The 19287-nt window shown below is 38.3% G+C and overlaps 1 protein-coding gene across 1 annotated transcript in view; it reads left to right on the top strand.

Moving 5' to 3' along the window:
• Ca8 (carbonic anhydrase 8) overlaps positions 1-1953 on the top strand; it is a 102974-nt gene extending 101021 nt beyond the window's left edge. Inside the window, exon 9 of the mRNA XM_052717313.1 lies at positions 224-1953. The gene's annotated coding sequence lies outside the window, so the exon portion shown is untranslated. The remainder of the gene's footprint in view (positions 1-223) is intronic.
• Positions 1954-19287: the final 17334 nt, after the last annotated feature.

Here is a 19287-nt window from a genome sequence, read left to right as displayed (position 1 = left end):
AAATACCTGTGGCTGTGACATTGTACTCTAATTCTTTCTGACATAGAAGTAAAATTATGGTAGACCTTGTAAGAAAATTACAAAGATAACAAACCTGTGAAGATATTTTAAAATTTCTACATTCTCTCATGTTTAATTTTTACTATCTTTAATTGGACTCTAGCAAGGCTGTACACTGTAGAAGGGTGCCAGTAATCTAACTGCTTCATTCTCTTGCCCGAAGGAGGAAGACAGTGGTCCCATGGAGCCCTTGGATGAGGAGTGGAACCTCTTGAGTGGCAGCTTCCTTTGAACCCTCAAGCCTGCATTGTCTTCCGCTTCTCCAGCTTGGATGGATATCTGTGACCATTGTCTGCGCACATGCTGTTCTGAAATATTAGAAGTGGCTGTTGACTGGAAAGGAACTCAGTGTGTGCGCACGCCACGGCTGCTGATAGTCAGACTTGCACATACTGCTTATTGCTAATGTGTAGAAAGAGTGAAAATAGTTTTCAGACCTATTGATAGGACTGTGTCGTATATCAATGAGACAAAAGAAAGCCTCCACATTTCCAGAGCCAAGTTGTTCATTTCCTGTCTGTATTAAAAAATATGCTCATCCCCAGCCTAGTGTAATTCTTAATAATAATACAAGAGTTTTGATTCACAACAGCCTAGAATTTCAAAATACAACATGAAAGAGTCATAAAAATTATTGTGTGTGGTTTTTTTTTTAAATTATCATACCAAATTTAATATCAACCTGGTTTGTTATAGAAAACAATTTTGGAATTAATGCAAAAATACTTTATATATTATTTTTTAAAGAATTAAACTAATATAGTTAGAGCATATCTGAAACTATGGCTTCTACGAAGTTAAGAATAGCATAAGAAATAAGTAGGAAGAAAGAAGGGCACAGTGATAACTTTGTTTTTCATAATAGAAATATAATTCAGTAGTATACTAGATTAATTTAGTATTGTACACTCTGTAAGTCTTCAAAATACTTTATTCTATAGATTGCACTTCTGTGTTGAGGTAAGATAGGGTTGACCATAGCCTTGTATTAAGAGTGGCTGTCCATTTAGCATGTCTTTAGTCACAGTTCAGTGTGACAGAATGGTGTAAAGCAGTAGAGATACTGGCAGAAAGCAAGAACTTAATAAATAAATGTTATTGGTGGCTGTAATTGATGGAAAAAAGACAACAAATCAATTTGGAAGTATTTTGTGGTGGTAGGTAGAATATAACCACCTATGCGAAGATTTTAGATCTGTTGGGTAGAGGCTGCATTAATGGAAACAATACAAATAAAAAGTTACAAGAGACCTCCCAGAAAACAGAAGCAAAAAAGGTTCAATGTAGAGTCCTGGGTAGGAAGGAAGACTAGAGCTGTGGTCCTGAGGAACGTGGGAGACGAGAAGGGTCAGTAGCCCTAGAATGCAACAGAGCAGCCACGCGCAGGCCTCCAGCGGCATAGACAGGGCCTGGATGCTTCCTTTTTGTAGCTTTTAGTATCTGCTAAAAAGAAAAGAGCAAAGTACAGGTTAAATAAAAAAAAAAAAAAAACAACAACAAAAAAGCAACCCTGCAATCTAAACCTCTACATCATCCAGGGTAGCATTATGAGACACGATCAGCCATAGCTGCAGGGATATCGTAGTTTATAGTTACTGGACCAGCTCTAAAGACTTTCATGCTTGGCATGCTTAGAACTTCTTTTGTAGATCAGTGACTGGGACACAATTAGGCATAGGCATCTGTGTCTCCACTCCTGCAGACAGACTTGGACTTGAGTTCTTGGTTTTCATGTGTCATACTTCCTTCAGTCTCTAACCATATGACCCTGAAATGTATGAAGTGGAAAATGTAACAACAAAAACTAATATAATTGACCTCCAGAGTGATATATAACACTCACATGCTTATCCTCTAGTCTAAGATAAGAATTTCATAAAGCAACTAAAATTATTTTCTGAGTATTTTCTTAAATGACCATTTAAGATTAGTATCCATGGTGAACCTTTGTAGTTCTTCTATTCTTTCTTTATATCTTTTATTTATTTATTTATTTATTTATTTATTTATTTATTTATTTATTTATTTATTTTGAGAGAAGTCTCACTGTCTAGTCTTGACTGCCCTGGGTGTCTCTGTGTCAATCAGACTGGCCCTAATCTCCCAGAGGTCCACCAGACTCTGCTGGCATTAAAGGTGTGTGCCACTAAGCCCAACCAATATTTTCATGTATGATGAACCCCTTCAAGTGCTAATTGCCACTGATTCAGAATAGAAACACTAGTGTGTTTGTATGACTGGATTTGAAAGTCTAATTTGTTCATCAATAAAACTGTAAATAAATATTCTCAAACCTATATTACTCTGATGGTGAGCGGAAAAGAAGATCAAAAGTTATACAATGGGACCTGAAGTTGGAGGAGCCTTCTGGAGCAGACATGAAGGAGGGTCTTAACTAGGAGTGTGTGGTGAATCTCACAAATCTTGAGATTCAGAGTGAAGGCGACAAACTGAAGAGCCTTCCACATAGCTTTCATGTGAACAAATGCATCTGACTTGTGGTTGTTAATGAACCTAAGGGTGTGTGAGGGGATATTGATCTCAGAAGGCTTGTCAGCCAAGGTAATATCAGTCTTCTACTTGGAAAAAAACGTGCGTGTTTGTATGTGTGTGGGTACACACGTGCCACAGTGTGCACATGGAGGCTAGAGAACAGCTTTGAGGAGGTGGCTCTCTCTACCATGTGGATTCTCAGGATGGGATCAAACTTAGGTCATCAGACTTGGCAGCAAGTGCCACCACCCATTGAACCATTTCGCTGGGAGTCTTCCTTTGGTCCTTGTTCAGTCTGTTCAAAGGCTTACCAGTACATTAATCCTCCCAAAGAACTGGTTTGATTTTGCTGTTTTTCTCTACTGTGCTTCTGTTGTGATCTGCAGTTTCTTTCATTACTTGATGCTTACTGTGGACTTAAGCTCTGCTTTTTCCATTATCTGAAGGGCGAAGATCCAGGTATTTATTTGAGATGCTTCTGTTCTAAATCAAGACATTTACTATAGTAAGTTTTCCTTGAGTGCTTTAGCAGCAGCCTATGGATTTTGAAATGATACTTTAAATGTTCATTCATTTAGTGTATTCTCTCCAATTTGCACTTTTATGTTGAACCTAAATGACAACCTATGTTGTCATTTAGAAGTGTGCTGTTTAATTTGGACATGTTGATGAGTTCCAATGTTTTCATATTCATTTATTGTTTCCCTTTGTGTGTGTGTGTGTGTGTGTGTGTGTGTGTGTGTGTGTGTGTGTGTGTGGTTAGACAACATACTTAGTATAGCTGGAACCTTTACAAGGTGTGTAGGCTTTCTCATGTCTCACAGAGAATGGCATCGGTGTGCTGAACATGGATGCTGGTTTTCCTTTTGTGTGGTATGTACTATAGATGCTTAATCATTCTAGTTGGCTTACAGCTTTGGTTAAGTCGTTTATTTCTTTATCAGTCTTCTGTCCATTTCTGTTCATTATTGAAAGTAGATATTGAAGTTGCCAACTACTGTTGTTAAATTGTCTCTCAAATCTTTCAGTATTTTCTTTTTGTATTTTGAAACTCTGTTTTTAAGGGTAAACATATTTATAACTATTAAATTTTTTGCTTTTGAGTTTATATTCATAGTGGTTTGTTCTAGGATATATATATATATATATATATGATGTATTTGAATTTTTGAGAATTGATTTTAGATTTATACCAACTTGATTATTATGATCTATTTAGTTATTACAAAATAGCCCTATGACTTCCCTTTCTGTGTTTATATATATATATATATATATATATATATATATATATATATACACACACATATATAATATATATTCCTTGTCATATGACCAAAGGATATTATCTTACATCATTTATAGATGTATCAACCTCAACAATATATTTTAGAGTGATTACTTTGTATGATTACGTACATATTAAAGAGTCTGATAGAGGAGAGTAAATATATATTCATAGAGTTTCTTATTTAATCCTATTTGCCACTCTACTTATGTTCATTTGGTTCCAGAGATACAAGTTACTGAAATAATGTCAGTTATCTATCTAGTTCCGCTTTGTTCCCATCTGCCTTTATACTGTCATTGTCAAGAATGTGCCTTTGTGTGTGTTGTAAGTCTAATGGTACCATGATGTAGTAGTGTTTTATATAGTTGTCTTTTAAGTGATGATATACATAAGAATAATGCTTATTCTCCAAGAACTTAAAGTGATAGTATAAGTAAGAAGTGCCCACCTAATGCTCTTTTATAATGGCCTAATTACATTTCCTGTGTTGTGTTGTTTTTTAGAGGTTCAGATTAGTGTCTGATCTCTAGGCTTCAGACTAAGGATCTTACTTTGCATTGTGATAGTATACATAAGAATAATACTTATTCTCAAAGAAACTAAAGTGATAGTATAAGTAAGAAGTGCCCACCTAATGCTCTTTTATAATGGCCTAATTACATTTCTTGTCTATGTTGTTTTTTCAGAGGTTTAGAATAGTGTCTGATATTTCTAGGCTTCAGGCTGAGGATCTTACTTTAACATTGTTTTAGGGCAAGAGTACAGGAAGTCCTCTTGGTTTTTGCTTAGACATAAAGTCTTCATTTCACCCTTGTCTGTGAAACTTGGCTTTGCTGGATATAAGATTTTTTCATTAATGTCTTTATCAAACAAGTGATGACTGACTGTCTTCTAGGATGGACAGTTTCTGGTGTGAAGTTATCAATTATACTCACTTCTAAGTGACAAGTTGCTTTTCTCTGTGATTTCCTGAATTTTCCTCTCCCTTCAGCATTCTTACTGTGATGTCTCAGGATCTAAATCTGTGCTTATGTTATTGGACTTGTTTGATATTCTTGAATATGTAGAATAACGATTTTCTGTCAATCATCAAAAGCATTTTTTCTCATAGATTTAGCACATATAACTCTTTAGCAGCATTTCAGTGTAAACTAAAGGAAAAGGAATCCATGTCCTCTTGCTCATAATCCTGGCCCTAGACTGGAATATCTATCTTTATAAGGCTGCATAGGAGAGGGAAAGTTTTTGGGGTTCATAGTTCAGATTAAATGTTCTCATGGATTTTATTAAGTAAGAAAATACTCTGGAATAAATGTTTCTGCATTTTATGTGTGCTCTTTGGACACTTTCCAAGTGTACACAGGAAAGCACATGTGTGGACTCACAGACACAGAACTCTGTCTAGTATTTGTGTTTTCCTCTACTTTCTTGTTGCAGGATATGTGATCATACTGTGAACCCCGAGATTGTGTTATTTACTGGAAAAACGTGTTTCTAGTTGTGGTGTGACTCAGCCCTAGCACAAACTTTTAATCCAAGAGCTTTCTGCTTGAATATTGTAAACAGGATTAAACAAAGTCAACCATAGGTCAAGAGGCAGAGCAAGCAACCAGTTGACAGGAAGTGAACAAGAAAATACCATAGAGAGTAAGAGGGAGTCAGGAGGATGGATAGAGAGATCCACAGAAAACAGAAAGGAGGGACATGCAATTGGAGTTTGAGGGTTTTTCCTGAGAAGGCATAGGAGAAAGGGGGCAGACTTCACGGATGTTGGCTGAGGAGGAAGGCCAGCTGGGTGTTTTCTCTGCCTCTTAGAGCTATCAGGCTTTCACTCTGGCATCTGGCTCCTGAGTCTTTATTGGTAAAATTGAATGATTGAGATTTTGTTAAAAACAACACTTTCTGGGTTTTTGTTTGTTTGTTTTTGTTTTCATTTTTGTTTTAGGTTTACAAGTCTCACATGGCCATTGTGGATATAGTTTTCTATGATTTAATATAGCAAATTACTTTAAATATTAGGAGAGCAGTTCCCCTTTGAATTTTTCATGTGAATAAGCACATTTTTAAAATGTGTTCTTCAAATATCATTATGATTGAAGGTAGGCTTATGCTCTTTGGTAATTTAAAATGGAAGATTGGTTACTGGGAAGGAAATAGTAGATTACAGGCACCTGGTACTTTTTTGCATCTTCACACATTTGGATCAAAACCCCAGATATGTGACTGTTAGGATCCTGCCCTCACTTGGGCACATGCGCAGCTTGGGGGTTTTGTGTCTTGCGTCTTATGTCATCAAGGGGCCCTGGCGGCAGCTACTTACATGCCTTAAAAAAGCTGGATGTGGGGTTGGGGATTTAGCTCAGTGGTAGAGTGCTTGCCTAGCAAGTGCAAGGCCTGGGGTTTGGTCCTCAGCTCTGAAAAAAAAAAGCTGGATGTGGACCCCTACCCTCTCTCGGTGTTCTCTCTCTGTTCCCTCTCTGCTCTGCTCCCTCCCCCCAGGCCTGGCTCCCCTATTTCCCTTTCCCCCTTTCACTCCTAATAAAGCTCTAAAAAGTACCACTGGGTTCTGTTGTGGCCATGACCTTTCCACGTGGTAACCAGTGCCATTTATCATAACCATCAGTGACTGTAGGGAAATGCTGGTGCCATGGTAGGGAAGGGAGCATATGAGTTAATAGTAGACGGTAGAGACAAGGTGAAATTTAGAAATAATAAATGTTATATTTGTAATAGAAACACCACACTAACAGGGCTCTAGACCATAGGAAGGCTGGGCAAAGGTAGACTCCTGCCTCCAATACAGTTGAGAGTAAAGAGATAGCTTAGGATTGTTAGCTCATACTGCAAAAATGTAGCTTAGGGTGGGAAATTCTTGGGGATGGAGAGATGGCTCAGCAGTTAAAAGCACTGAGTGCTCTTGGAGAGGACTTGGGTTCAATTCTAGCACCCACATGGTAACTAACAACCATGTGTAATTCCAGTTCTAGGGGATGTAACACCTGTTCTGGCCCCTATGGTAATGATACGCATATGGATTGGAATGACAGAAAAATAACTCAAAGATGTCATTTAAAAGTGATCAGTGTTCTCAAAGAAAATTTAGGTAAATAGTTAATAATGAAAAAAACTGAATTCAAAAAAGGGCTAGAAATCCAGAGTGCATTGAGATTCTGGTAAAAATGGAAATTAAAAGCTCAAAACAAACAAACAATCCTCATGGAAGATTCACAAGTAGATGAAACTAAACAGAAGAAAAGATACCTGAAATTGAAGACATGGTTGTGGTGGTTTGAATAAGACTGGCCCCATAGACTCATATTTAAATGCTTGGTCTCTATATGGTGAAACTATTTGGGAAGGATTAAGAGGTGTGGCATTGTTGGAGGAGGTGTGTCACTGGGGGCAGGCTTTGCGGTTTCAAAATACTATCATTCCCAGTTAGCTCTCTTTCACTGCCTCTTGCTTATGGATCAGATATAAACTCTGAACTGCTATTCCAATGCCATTCCTGCCTGTCTGCTGCCATGCTCCCCATCATGATTATCATGCACTCACCCTCTGGAACCCTAAGTTCCAAATTAAATGTTTTCTTTTGTAAGATGACTTGGTCATGGTGTTTTGTTATGACAATAGGAACAGTAACTAAGACAAAGGTTAAGGAATTGTTTCATTCAGATAGAAAAAAAAGGCAACCATGGTGACAATGTTCAAGAACTTTGAGATGTGAGAAAGAGACTAGACCCTAGAAACTAAGAGGTAGAAGGAGTTGTGATCCAAACTAAAGGCAGAACAAAACTCATTTAATGAATTCTAACATAAATTCTCCAAAATGCAGGGAAGGGTACAGATAGCATGTTCAAATATAGGAAAGATTTAGAGTCCCATATGAATATGATTAGAAAGATCCTCTGTGTGTCAAATTTTATTTAAAATGCCAAGAGTCCAGAGCAAAGAAACAATATTAAAAGCTGCATGAGAGTAGCACTAAGTGCTTTCTGAAGGCAAGCCCAACAGAATGGAGTCAGCAGATAAAGTGGAACATGACATATTGTAATTCCTGAGAATAAATGACTACCAGTCAAGGTTATCTTATCCACAATAGGTATCATTTAAAAATCAATGAAGAGATAAACACCTCCTAAGAAATTCACAATCTAGAGCAACATATAATCACTATGGCAGAATTGCTGAAGGTAGTTAGAAAAATCCTACACATGGATGAGAAGGAGAGATATTCACAATGATAAGAGCTTATGAAAGGGCAAATGTCACACATGAATCACTAAGAGTCAGGTAAAAGTTCAACATTTAACTTAGTAAGCCAACAAACTCACAAAATGAATAAGAGGGAAAGAAAAAGATACACAGTATTTGACTCAACAATAAAAAAAGTAATTACAGTATTCAGTCAGCACACATCACTAAATAATAACTTTAAATGTAAATGGTCTTAACGCTCCATTTAAAAAGGCAAAGTGAGGCTGTTCAGATTAATAAACCAAGTCTGTCTAGTGTGTTTTCAAGTAACACATCCCAAAGCAGGTTGATGGCTCTGAGGTTAAAAGCACTGGCTGCTCTTGCAGAGAACCAGAATTCAGTTTCTAGAACCTGCATGTTGGCTCACAACCCTCTGTAAGTCCAGCTCCAGGGGATCTAACACCCTCTTCTGGCCTCCTTGGACAGTATGTGTGCATGTGGCACACATACATACATGCAGGGAAAACACTTGTGCACGTGAAAATAAAGTCTTTTAAAAAATGACAAATAAATATTTTAAAGGAGAGGATAGAAAATGATATACCAAGCAAGCAGAATCTGAAAGCAAGCTGGAATAGTTATAACCATACTTAACAGAGGAGATTTCCAGCCCAAACTAGGAGAGATAAAGGTCATGGCACAATTAATCAAGAGCACAATCTATCAGGAAGATAAAGTGATGTAAATACGTACGTACCAAATGTTGGCACATTCAGTTTCATAAAACAAACACTGTTGGACATCAGGGAACAGACAAGTCCAGTTATAATAATCATAGAATACTTTAATACACCACTTTTATTGATGGATTATTCCAATGAAGTGTCATTAAAGAAACTTCAGAATTAAACTGTATGACCGATCAAATGGATTTAACAGCCCTCTACAGAATATTGTATCTAATAGTTATGGGATGCACATTCTTCTTAATATCACATGCAATATTCTCCAAAATGGATCATGCTTTAACCTATAAAGTAGTCTTAACAGGGTCCCCGCATGCCTGTGATCCCAGCACTCAGGGGTGCAGGCAGAAGGATTAGGATTCCAAGGCCAGCCTTGAGTATAGCAAGTTTGAGACTAGCCTGACATCCTAGTTTCCTTTGTGGCCGCTGTAATAAAATAGCCAGACAAAAGCAGCTGAAGGGATAAGAAGTTTATTTGGCTCACAATTTCAGGTCACATTTCTCCATTTGCAGGGGAGTCAGGGCAGCAGTAGCTTAAAGCATCTAGTCACAAGACATCCACTGTCAAGAGCAGAGAGGCTTGGGGACTCATGCTAGTGCTCAGACCATTTTCTCCTTTTCATTCACTCCAGGGCCCAGTCATGAAGTAGGGTGTGTCTTCTCACCTCATTTAACTCAATTACTCAACAGGTACGCCCATAGGCCAAACCCATGTAGACAATCCCTTTTTGAGACCTTCTTCCAAGATGATTCTAGGCTCTGTCACATTTACAAAATTAACAATCATGCCGGGCTATGTAGGACCCTCTCCAAGGGGGGGGGGATCTTAAATTAAAAAAAAATTTCTTGTATCTTGTCATATGGGATACCATCAGAAATCATAGCAAGAGAACCATAGACAACACACACACACAATTATGTGAAGATTGAATAATCAGGTGCTTTTAAACAATCAATTGGTCACTGGAAAAAAATTAAAAGGTGAAAAAATGAAATATTCCGATGTTGTGGGATATTTGGACACTGTGTGAAGATATATTGTGATTGGTTTAATAAAGAGCTAAATTTCCAACAGCTAGGCAGGAGGTATAACTGGGACTTTCCAACAGAGAGAGGAAGTAGGAGGAGGTAATTCAGGTGTAGAGGAGATGCCAAGGAGACATGGGGGGAATTGGACATAAAAAATTTATAAAAGGTAAAAAGCCACATGGTAAATCATAAGTTAATAGAAATGTATTAAGTTATAAGAGCTAGTTATGAACAAACGTAAGCAACAGGTGGAGCTTTCATAATAAGTCTCTGTATCATTATTTGGGAGCTGGCTGGCAGGACAAAGAAAGACTTGTTACATTTGGAGCCCAATGTGAGGCATGTAAATACACATAGAGCCTAAGAAAGCTGAAAGAAAAAGTTCCAAGTAGGCTTGGTGCTTAGGCATACAGAGATTGGCTCTTCTAAGAGATTCTGCTACCAGGCACTTGAATGGAGTTTGTCAGCAGCAGGCAAAATGCTACTTGGTGGTGGGAGATTAGTTGGAAGTGCCTACTGGAGCCAGGCAGATAGACTGTCTCCAGGCCAGGGTCTGCAGACATAAGGCCCCATTCTCACCCACCTGAAGGGGCAGAGCTGGCCTCCAGGTCATGTGCTAAGCAGAGCTATGCAGTGGAGGGCCTAGCCACCTCTTAATACTTTAAAAAACTTTTTTATTTAAGAAATTTTTTATTCATTTTACATACCAACCACAGATCCCCCTCTCATCCTTCCTCCTGTTCCCCCCACACACCATCCCTCATCCCTTCCTCCAAAAGGGTAAGGACTCCCATAGGGAGACAGCAAAGCCTTGTACATTCATTTGAGACAGGACCAAGACCCTCCCCTCTACGTCAAGGCTGAGCAAGGCAACCCACCATAGGTAATGGGCTCCAGAAAGCCAGATCATGCAGCAGGGACTGATACTGATCCCACTACCAGTGTCCACTCAAATAGACCCAGCTACATAACTGTCTCCTGTATGCAAATGGCCTAGTTCGGTCCTATGCAGGTTCCACAGCTGTCGGTCTAAAGGTTATTAGTTCCTATGAACTTGGTTCATTTGTCTCTGTAGATTTCCCCATCATGATCTTGACTGCCCCCCATCCCTTGCTCATATAATCCCTCTTCCCTCTCTTCCACTGGACTCTGGGAGCTAGGCAGGGTACTTGGCTGTGGATCTCTGCATCTGCTTCCATCAGTTACTGGATGAAGGCTTTATGATGACAGGGTATTCACCAATCTGATTACCAGAGTAAGGCAGTTCAGGAACCCTCACCACTATAGCTAGTAGTCTAATCTGGGGTCACCTTTGTGGATTCCTGGGAACTTCCCTAGTACCAGGTTTCTCCCTCTATTAAGGTATCTTTTTCATTGCTCTCCCACTCATCTAGTATCCACTTATGAGTGAGTACATAACATGTTTGTCTTTCTGAGTCTGGATTACCTCACTCTGGATGATATCTTCTAGAGCCATTCCTTTTGCCTGCAAATTTCATGACATCATTGTTTTGTTTTGTTTTTTATAGCTGAGTAATACTCCATTGTGTATATGTACCACATTTTCTTTATCCATTCTTTGGTTGAGGAGCTTTTCAGGTTCTGGCTATTATGAATAATGCTGCTGTGAACACAGTGAGCAAGAGTCCTTGTGGTATGATTAAGCATCCCTTGGGTATATGCCCAAAAGTGATATCATTGGGTCTTGAGGTAGATTGATTCCCAATTTTCTGAGAAGTTGATATACTGATTTCCAAAGTGGCTATACAAGTTTGCACTCCCACCAATAGTGGAGGAGTGTTCCCCTTGCTCCACATCCTCTCCAACATAAACTGTCTTCAGTGTTTTTGATCGTAACCATTCTGACAGGTATAAGATGGTATCTCAGAGTCATTTTGATTTCCATTTCCCTGATGACTAGGGATGTTGAGCAATTCCTTAAATGTCTTTCAGTCATTTGAGATTCTTCTGTTGAGAATTCTCTGTTTAGATCTGTAGCCCATTTTTTAAATCGGATTGTTTGGTATTTTGATGCCTAGTTTCTTGAGTTCCCACCTATGAACACCTGATTTTTGACAAAGAAGCCAAAACTGTACAATGGAAAAAAGAAAGCATCTTCAACAAATGGTGCTGGCATACTTGGATATTAACATGCAGAAGATTGCAAATAAATCCATATCTGTCACCATGCACAAAACTCAAGTTCAAATGGATCAAAGACTTCAACATAAATCCAGATATATTGAACCTGATAAAAGAGAAAGTAGGAAGTAGTCTTGAATGCATTGGCACAGAAGATCACTTTCTAAATGTAACATTAATAGCACAGACACTGAGAACAGTAATTAATAAATGGAACTTCCTAAAACTGAGAAGCTTCTATAAGGCAAAGGACATGGTAAATAAGACAAAACGACAACCTACAGAATGGGAAAAGATCTTCACTAACCCCACATCTGACAGAGGGCTGATATCCAAAATATATAAAGACTACCTTTTAACACTTTAAGGTTTGACTCATAAAGTTTGTCTCTACAACTACAGATATGCAAAAAAGTCAGGTCAAAAGACCAAGAAAATCTCTAAACAGATATAGTATACTTAAAAATGTGCTTAGATGCTGAAGAAAGAAAATAAAATGGGTATAAAACAATAATAAAAATAATATAGTTTAAAAATAATAAAGTCTTTAAAGAAAGAGTAAAGTAATTTTTAAGAAGCCACATAAAGATGGGAAATACATGGGGTGTCTGGATCCTGTGTGGTGCTTTATGACTTTAAAATGTTTTGAATGATGATGAGTGAATGGCAGCTGCTGAGATACATTAGATTATGAAAGAGACTGATAAATTAAACCAGCCTATATACTTTAGAGATGTCTTGGCTTCAAAATGGAAGTCAGGAAATATGTTGTGTTGGGGGAGAGGTTATTCCTTTGTTTCCATAGGAAACAAAAAGTTATGGTCCTCTTCAAAATTAAAAAAGATTAAATTTGATTTGGGGAGACCTCTTAAAAATCTTGGCTACAGACATAAAGAAAGAAACCAAAAAAAGACTACAGTACAGGGAACATATATGGCAATCCCTCTTCTATGGGATCAGCTCTGGGACTGGAGGAGACATGGTAAGTCTTGTTGGCTACAGAGTCCTCATGACTTATTGTTTCATGCCATCCTTTCATATGGTATAGATAGAGTTTGGTTATACAGTCCAAATGGACTTATGAAGTTAACAATTGCCTTTTACCTGCTCAAACAAAATGAAAAAATAATCTTTAAAAGCTTATGCATACTGTACATTTCATACTTGCATTAGTGAAGAGATATATATATATATATATATATATATATATATATATATATATATGTTATTTTAAAAAGTTTATTTGTTTAAAAAAAGGATCAGACACCAATAAAGACAAGTGGCCCAGGTGATCCACTGTCTCAGAATGCCTCTGTTGCAGTTTCCTCAAAATTCTGCATCCAGAACAACTTTAAAGCTGCTAGCTGAGATGGTCCAGCCTCACAGACTATCCAGCCAGAACTTCAGATAAGCTCTACACTTCCCCATCATACAGAGACTAAACAAACAAACAAACAAAAATCAGCTATCTCTCCTAGGATTTGACCACTATTCCAATTTCATCAGGGTCCCCTAAAGATGCTGGTGCCCTCAGATAACAGGAAGCATTCTAGAGAACACAACTCCCACATTTCCAAGAGGTGGAGTGGGTGGTTTTGGGGCATCCAGTGGATTATGGATGCTTGTCATAGTTTAGTGGGCACAGTTATAGGTTATAATTAGCCGTGGTCAGGAAAGAGACTAAACAGAGGAAATTAGATTCAGGAATCTCATTCTGAAAAGAAAAAGAAAGGATATAGAAATGGTAGGATAAAAGGGTAGATTATTTAATCTACTTTCAAACTAAAAACAAAACAACCACTAGTCTCAAATATTTACATTGGTATGGATTTTTTATATATTGATTGATACAAATTAAGGTTATTTTTGTATATATACATATATAAACATATATATATATATAAACATATATATGTTTCTATTCTTGTTTAAGGTATTTCACTTATGCAGCTCATTTAAAAATGTAATATAAAGTTTTAGTCCTTAAAAGCTATTTAAGATAATAAAGAAATTCAGGTTAGTAGTTATTTATCTATAACAATCAAACTACAGTCATGTTAGGGATGTTTTCAAGGTTAAACAGAGATATATATTAAATAGATAGATGGTCTTCAAACACTTCAAAGACTACAAAATAAGGCATTTAAAATGTTTTAATAACATAGGACTTTCCCTAACAGTGGGACATGTCTGCTCCTGGCAGCACTAATCTACTTCCTCAAAGGATGATGAGCAACAAAGAACCTCCATATGGAGTCTGGTTTCAGTGTGACAAAGCTAGCCACTGGACAAGAAACTGCCCTTGCCTCAACTGATGACAGTGTGCTGTCAAATCTGGACAAGCAAGACACGAGAGAAAGCAGCTGTTAAATTTTGCCAAGACAAGGCAGGACAGACCTTCAAAATTCCTGCTTCACAGAAAAGTCTGTCAGATATTCTAGGCCCATAGGCTGAAGATGGATGCCCCAATGTTGCAGAGGAACCTTGGATGACTGTCTAGACAGACAGCTGTCTCTGTTGTTTCTATAGTTTTAGAAGTAGTTTGCTCTGTACTTTCTGTTTACTCAGGTAATATTATAACCTTTTCAGGTCTCTGATGGAGTTGAAGACAAGATAATTATAGTTACAGTTTTCTTTGTTACCAAATCCAAAAAAGAAACTCACAAAATAAGTATAAAGTGTATAAGGTTGAGAGACATAGAAGCTTAAATTGTTTATCTAAAAAAAATGTTTTGGGGTCTAAAAAGAATGGTGGTGAACAGAGTGAGGAGGCACCCCAAGAATGGCAAGAAACCTTTGCTGCTTATTCATCTGACAAAAGATTGATATCCTGAATATGGAAGAGCTAAAAGAAGAAAGACCCCACAAAAAGGGCAAGGAATGCAATTAAATGGACAATTTAACTGAACAGACACTTCTCAAAAGGAGAAATAAAACTGCAAATCAAAAGCACATTGAGATTCCATCTCACTTTAGTTAGACCAGCTATCAAGAAAACAAAGCACAACAAATATTTTGAGGAGAAAAGGAGTCTTTAGATATTGATGGTAGGAAGATAATATTAGTTTTCTGCTGCTGGGATAAAACATCATGGCCATGGCAACATAGAGAAGGCATTTGTTTGGGTTGACGGTGCTAGCAGAGTAAGAGTCCATCATGGTGGGAGGCATGGCAACAAAACCAGGAAGCTGATCACTCATCTTCAAATGCAAGAGTGAAGCAGAAAGAGAAGTAGGGTGAGGCTATGAGCTCTCATAGCTTGCCTCCAGTGACTGACTTTCTCCAGCAAGGCCACACCCTCTAAACGTCTCCACCAACAGAGGACCAAGGTTTGAACAGCTGAGACTATAAAGGGCATATCTCATTCAAAACACTATAGAATGAGAATTAGTCCCAGCCACCAAGGAAATCCCTATGGGGACTTCTCAACAAATAAAAAATAGAATTACTATACACCACTTCTGAGTAAATACCCAAGAGAACCTGAGTAAGCACATTGTAGCGATGCCCATATCCATGCTTCTGTCATGGCACCATGTACAGTGCTAAGCTGTGGAATCAGCCTAGGTGGCCATTAATGAATGAGTGCATGAAGAGATATGGTATATATGCACACTGAAGTTTTATTCAGCCACAAAGAAGAATACCATTTTGTCATTTGCATGACAATGACTGGAACTGAAGACCGCCATGTTAAGTAAAATAAGCTGGGCCTTCCAAAGAAAAGTGTCGTGTGATTTCTTTCATATGTGGCATCTGGGGACAACAGGAAGGACATGAGTCAATGAGGCTTCTTGGGAATGTGGAAGGGGAAAAGGAGAGTGGGAGAAGAAAGGGTAATAGAGGGATGAACATGATCAAAATCCACTATGTGCAGGTACAACAATGTCAGAATGTAATTCATTAATTTGTGCAATTAACATGCACTAAAAGTACAAAAGGAAACGTTTATTAAAATGAAAAGAAAATTGGAGTAGCCTAATATCAGTTATTACCTTATTGCAGCAATTACTCTGAAATCTTATTTCTCCACTTTATTTCTCTAAGTAATTAATTAGAGTGGTTAATTGGTAAGGAATGATTAATGATTTTCAAGTCTTAACTATATCAATGTAACCCCAGGAAGGTACTTACATACTGACATTCAGAAAATCTATTTTCTTGAGAATTTTGTGCACACGTTTCTCTTGGAATATAGTAATATAGCAAATATTTAAATGATAGAAGTAACCTATATTACTGGAAGAGATATGATTTTGTTTCAAGAGACAGAGAACTGTAGGAAAGATAAGGTGTTGCTCAACAACAGTTAGATATGGCTCTAAGGCTCTGCACCCCATCTCTTTACTGTTGGTTTTTATGTCATCCTTCTGCCTGGTGTCATTTCTGTGGCATTTTGGATGGCACTGTGCCTGTCACTCAATAAGATAGTGAGGTGGAGTTGTGACTGACCCTTCAAACATTTTTAAGAAAGACAAAAACAAGATACAAGAAAGGCTTTTAAGTGGGACATGTTATCCTGTGTTCTATGTAGATGCTTCAGTACAGCATCCTCAGGGCTGTACCTCTCAGGCTATCCAGGCAAGTTCATTTGGAAATGGTGTTTCAGGGTTTGAAGAGAATTCCATTCCTGAAAGGTGAAACATTTTCCACCCACTGAAGCTTCATTCAGTGATTCAGTAGAACTCAGGAAAGTTCTTAGAGATGCTCCAAAGTCCTACATCTACTTGATACACTTGTTCTACTTCCTTTTGGCGTGGCTTATTTCCAACTACTGAACAATTTCTTGGATAAAATCTAAGTGCTTTCAAATGCTATTAGAATTTAACCAACCTCAATGGGAACTTTCCTGTGAAATTCTATTCAAATTTGGCACCAAGAAATTTTTAAAAAGGATATCAAGCTAAGTTATAGGAAAAAAAAACATTATTTGAATTATAAAATTACCCTCTTCATGTTGATGAGGAAAGCTACCATTTTCTAGCAGGAGTCTAGGTCAAAACTGATCCCTTGAGCTATACTCATATTTAGTAGTTTTCTTCCAAATACTTGTTTGAACAAATAGAAGAAACTGCATTTTATTGAAATACTTTTTATAAAATTAATACTATATTTAGTTTAGTATTCAATAAATATATTTAGAATATTTAGAAAGAGAGAAGAGAGGAGAAAGGAGGAGGGAGGGAGGGAGGGAGGGAGGGAGAGAGAGAGAGAGAGAGAGAGAGAGAGAGAGAGAGAGAGAGAATATGAACTCAAGTTTAGGGAAATCCTCATCACAAGAATGGAATTGTTTCTGCTTTTAGGCTTAGCAGTCATGAAGCTAAGCTCAACCTCATACATACTCAGAAATGCAAAAGCTGTTTGGAAAAAGCAGGCTGAAGCAAATAGGCAAAGTCTTCCATCCCTTTGCTTTTGTTCAGGATCCATGAGAGGGAATAAGTCCACGGGTCTTGCTGTGGGTAAACTTCCCAAGAGCCAGGCTGAATGATTTTTGAGGACAAGGAGCTGTTTCTCTTTTATGAAAGTGTGGAGATAATCGGGGCAGCATTGTCCTGACTCAACAGCAGGTGAGCAGGACATCTGAGGGGTGGCACACCGGGTACGGACCAGGACAATTGTCGTCATCCTGCTTCCACAAACTATGTATTGAAAGCATGTTATGTACATTGATAATCATTTCTTTTTCTTTTTTTCTCTGTCGTTTATTTTTCAATGCAGTTCCAACCCTTGGCTTCCAGCTTTGCGTGCTGCAGATTTTGGAACCTCCCTGAGGATTGATTTCATCTTTATTGCTATTGTCTTTCGCAAAATGACACTATCATTGGCGGCTTCATGTGTTTTTATTACTGACTGTATTTGTATTTATAAAATTACATTCCGCTGTATTATGAAAATTAGTTCAAAGGAAATAGACAATGCATGAGTCAGAATTTTCTTTTTTTCTCCTTTTTTTATTAAGAGATTTTCTATTCATTTTACATATCAACCACAGATTTCCCTGTCCTCCCTCCTCTCACCCCCCAACCAACCCCCCATTCCCACCTCCTCCAAGGCAAGGTCTCTCATGGGGAGTCAGCAGAGCCTGGTACATTCAGTTGAGGCAGGTCCAAGCCCCTCCCCCCTGCACCAAGGCTATGAAAAGTATCTCATCATAGGCACTAGGTTCTAAAAAGCCGGCTCATGCACTAGGGAAAGGTCCCAGTCCCACTGCCTGGGGGCCCCCTAAACAGTTCAAACTAAACACCTGTCTCACTTATCCAGAGGGACTAGTCCAGGACCATGGGGGCTCCTCAGCTATTGGTTCACAGTTCATGTGTTTACACTAGTTTTGCTAGTTGTCTCTGTACTTTTTCCAATCATGGTCTCGATATCTCTTGCTCATATAATCCCTCCTCTCTCTTATGGATTGGACTCCTGGAGCTCCACCTGGAGCCTGGCCTTGGATCTCTGCATCTGCTTCCATCCAGTCACTGGATGAGGGTTCCATCATGACAGTTAGGGTATTCAGCCATCCTATCACCAGAGTAGGTCAGTTCGGACTTTCTCTCGACCATTGCCAGTAGTCTATGGAGGAGTCATCTTTGTGAATTCCTGGGGACCTCCCTAGCACTCTGCTTCTCCCTATTTCCATGGTGTCTTCATTTATCATGGTATCTCTTTCCTTGTTCTCCTACTCTGTTCCAGATCCAGCTCAAACCTCCCGCTCCCCTAAGCTCTCTTTCCCCCGACCCTTGCCCTCCATTACCCCCCAGTTTGCTCATGTAGATCTCATCCATTTCTTTATTGCTGGGTGATCCTTGTGTCTTTCCTAGGGTCCTCTTTACTAGGTAGCCTCCCTGGAGTTGTGAGTTGCAGTCTGGTTATCCTTTGTTTTACACCTAGCATCCACTTATGTGTGAGTACATACTATGTTTGTCTTTCTGAGTCTGGGTTACCTCACTCAGGATGATTTTTTCTAGTTCCATCCATTTGTCTGCAAACCTCATGAGGTCATTGTTTTTCTCTGCTGAGCAGTACTCCATTGTGTATATTTTCATTCTTTCTGAAACTAGTCAAATAGGGTGACAGAATGGGAAACAGGGTTTTATTTCTTTTGCTTCTTAACTTAAATATTTTTAGAGGATTTCATACGCTAATACTGTATTTACATCATCTCCACCCCTCTCTCACTCCCTCTAACTCACCTCATCCTCACCATTGTTTCTCAAATTCACAATTTCTTCTTTATTATTTTTGTGCACACACACACACACACACACACACACACACACACACACACACACAAATGCACACATGCACATACACAGCCCACTGAGTCCACTAGTGTTT

The sequence above is a fragment of the Peromyscus californicus genome, unplaced genomic scaffold (assembly GCF_007827085.1).
Source record: "Peromyscus californicus insignis strain IS unplaced genomic scaffold, ASM782708v3 Scaffold_5__1_contigs__length_169319896, whole genome shotgun sequence".
In the NCBI taxonomy this organism is placed as follows: domain Eukaryota; kingdom Metazoa; phylum Chordata; class Mammalia; order Rodentia; family Cricetidae; genus Peromyscus; species Peromyscus californicus.
Note: the sequence above shows the minus strand (reverse complement) of the source record. Positions and strands in the feature narration are given on the sequence as shown.